Here is a 3,501-nt window from a genome sequence, read left to right on the forward strand (position 1 = left end):
GAGAAACCAAGGCTGTTGAGTCTGCCGATAAGAATGCGGTGATTGACAGAGTCGAAAGCCTTGGCCAGGTCGATGAAGACGGCTGCACAGTACTGTCTTTTATCGATGGCGGTTATGATATCATTTAGTACCTTGAGCGTGGCTGACGTGCACCCGTGACCAGCTCGGAAACCGGATTGCACAGCGGAGAAGGTACAGTGGGATTCTAAATGGTCAGTGATCTGTTTATTAACTTGGCTTTCGAAGACTTTAGAAAGGCAGGGCAGGAAGGATATAGGTCTATAACAGTTTGGGTCTAGAGTGTCTCCCCCTTTGAAGAGGGGGATGACCGCGGCAGCTTTCCAATCTTTGGGGAACTCAGACGATATGAAAGAGAGGTTGAACAGACTGGTAATAGTGGTTGCAACAATGGCGGCAGATAATTTTAGAAAGAGAGGGTCAAGGTTGTCTAGCGCAGCTGATTTGTACGGGTCCAGGTTTTGCAGCTCTTTCAGAACATCTGCTATCTGGATTTGGGTGAATGAGAAGCTGGGGAGGCTTGGGCAAGTAGCTGCGAGGGGTTGGGGTAGCCAGGAGAAGAGCATGGCAGCCGTAGAGAAATGCTTATTAAAATTCTCGATTATCGTGGATTTATCGGTGGTGACAGTGTTACCTAGCCTCAGTGCAGTGGGCAGCTGGGAGGAGGTGCTCTTATTCTCCATGGACTTTACAGTGTCCCAAAACGTTTTGGAGTTAGAGCTTCAAAAAGTGCAAATTTCTGTTAAGAAAAATGTTGCCTTTGCTTTCCTGACTGACTGCGTGTATTGGTTCCTGACTTCCCTGAACAGTTGCATATCGCGGGGACAATTTGATGCTATTGCAGTCCGCCACAGGATGTTTTTGTGCTGGTCAAGGGCAGTCAGGTCTGGGGTGAACCAAGGGCTATATCTGCTCTTAGTTCTATATTTTTTGAAAGGGGCATGCTTATTTAAGATGGTGAGGAGATTACTTTTAAAGAACGACCAGACATCCTCGACTGACGGGATGAGGTCAATATCCTTCCAGGATACCCGGGCCAGGTCGATTAGAAAGGCCTGCTCGCAGAAGTGTTTTAGGGAGCGTTTGACAGTTTTGAGGGGTGGTCGTTTGATCGCGGACCCATAGCGGATGCAGGCAAGGAGGCAGTGATTGCTGATATCCTGATTGAAAACAGCAGAGATGTATTTGGAGGGCAAGTTGGTCAGGATAATATCTATGAGGGTGCCCATGTTTACGGATTTAGAGTTGTACCTGGTGGGTTCGTTGATAGTTTGTGTGAGATTGAGGGCATCTAGTTTAGATTGTAGGATTGCCGGGGAGTTAAGCATATCCCAGTTTAGGTCACCTAACAGAATGAACTCTGAAGATAGATGGGGGTCAATCAATGCACATATGGTGTCCAGGGCACAGCTGGGAGCTGATGGGGGTCTATTAAAGGCATCAACAGTGAGAGACTTATTTCTGGAGAGATACATTTTTAATATTAGAAGCTAGAACTGTCTGGGCATAGACCTGGAAAGTATGACAGAACTTTGCAGGCTATCTCTGCAGTAGATTGCAACTCCTCCCCCTTTGGCAGTTCTATCTTGATGGAAAATGTTGTAGTTGGGAATGGAAATCTCAGAATTTTTGGTGGCCTTCCTAAGCCAGGATTTGGACACGGCAAGGACATCAGGGTTGGCAGAGTGTGCTAAAGCAGTGAGTAAAACAAACTTAGGGAGGAGGTTTCTGATGTTAACATGCATGAAACCAAGGCTTTTTCGTCAACAAATGAGGGTGGTGGGGACACGAAGGGCCGGGGTTAACCTCCACATCACCCGAGGAACAGAGGAGGAGTAGGATGAGGGTACGGCTAAAGGGTGTCAAAACTGGTCGTCTAGTGCGTTGGGGACAGAGAATAAAAGGAGCAGATTTCTGGGCGTGGTAGAATAGATTCAGGGCATAATGTACAGACAGGGGTATGGTGGGGTGCAGGTACAGTGGAGGTAAACCCAGGCATTGAGTGATGATAAGAGAGGTTGCATCTCTGGACGCGCTAGTTATGCTGGATGAGGTCACCGCATGTGTGGGAGGTGGGACAAAGGAGGTATCTGAGGCATGTTGAGTGGGACTAGGGGCTAAACTAAAAACAATGATAACTATCCTAAACAACAGTATACAAGGCATATTGACATTAGAGGGAGACATAAAGCGAGGCATAAAGCATTCACAGGTGTTGATTGGGAGAGCTAGCTAAGACAACAACGGGTAAGACAACAACAGCTAATCAGCTAAGACAACAACAACAGGTAAAATGGAGATGAATGGGCAGAGAGGGTCGGTTAACTACACACAGGGCCTGAGTTCGAGGCTAGGGCCGACAGATAAACAAAACAAAAATAAACAAAATGGAGTACCGTGATTAAGGAACAGTACAGCAGGCATCAGCTATGTAGCCAAGTGAACATAGGGTCCAGTGAACAGCAATAGATGAAACAGGGAAGCCGGGGTAGTCGTCACTACGCTAGCAAGCGGGAGACACGGCATTTAAAGTTAGCAGGCCGGGGCTAGTAAAAGCTTCTGCTCAGATGTCCGGCAAAGGCCGGTTGATGGCACAGCGGATGTAGTTACGTTGGCAGGCCAGTCGTGGTGGTACGGCGGGGCGCCATGTCGACAAAGGGACCAGGCCAGTTGGCGAAAGAGGTATTGTAGTTGTAGTAATTTTGTTTGCTAGCCTGGAGATGTGCCTGGCTCGCGGCTAACTGGTGCTAGCTTCGGGACAGGGAAATTAGCCGCTATAGCCACTCGGTAGCAGCTAGCTAGCAGCGATGATGCGATGCAAAGGTCCAGAGCTTACGGCAAGGATCCGGTGGAGTAGTGGATTCTAGCCGTGTTGGGGTAGAGTCCGGGAGGGATCAGCTGTGTAGCCGAGTGATCACTGGGCCTGGCTCAGGGCTAGCTTCGGGGCCGGGCCACTCGGTGGCAGCTAGCTAGCTGTGATGATCAGAAGTAATGGTCCAGGGCTTACGGCAGGAATCCGGCGTTGTAGTGGAGAAAACAGTCCGATACTGGCAGGCTGGCAAGTATTATCCAGGCTAAAAGTGGCTGGTGTCTGTGCAAAAGGTAAAGGCCGCTAGCAGTGGCTGACCATGACTAAATAGCTAGTAGCTAATTAGCTGGTTAGCTTCTGATGGCTAGCTGCTGATGGAGGTTCTGATGGCTAGCTGCTGATGGAGGTTCTGATGGCTAGCTGCTGATGCAGGTTCTGATGGCTAGCTGCTGATGGAGGTTCTGATGGCTAGCTGCCGATGGAGGTTCTGATGGCTAGCTGCTGATAGAGGTTCTGATGGCTAGCTGCTGATGGAGGTTCTGATGGCTAGCTGCTGACGGAGGTTCTGATGGCTAGCTGCTGATGGAGGTTCTGATTGCTAGCTGCTGATGGAGGTTCTGATGGCTAGCTGCTGATGGAGGTTCTGGCTACAAGGTCTAAAAAATAGTGGATCC

At 49.1% G+C, this 3,501-nt stretch overlaps 1 long non-coding RNA gene across 1 annotated transcript in view; it reads left to right on the forward strand.

Moving 5' to 3' along the window:
- Positions 1-1,844: 1,844 nt before the first annotated feature.
- LOC145860897 (uncharacterized) overlaps positions 1,845-3,501 on the forward strand; it is a 38,285-nt gene continuing 36,628 nt past the window's right edge. The window contains exon 1 of the long non-coding RNA XR_014380659.1: positions 1,845-2,265. This is a non-coding gene — a long non-coding RNA (uncharacterized LOC145860897). The remainder of the gene's footprint in view (positions 2,266-3,501) is intronic.

This window comes from Salmo salar, chromosome 15 (assembly GCF_965601325.2).
Source record: "Salmo salar chromosome 15, fSalSal1, whole genome shotgun sequence".
In the NCBI taxonomy this organism is placed as follows: domain Eukaryota; kingdom Metazoa; phylum Chordata; class Actinopteri; order Salmoniformes; family Salmonidae; genus Salmo; species Salmo salar.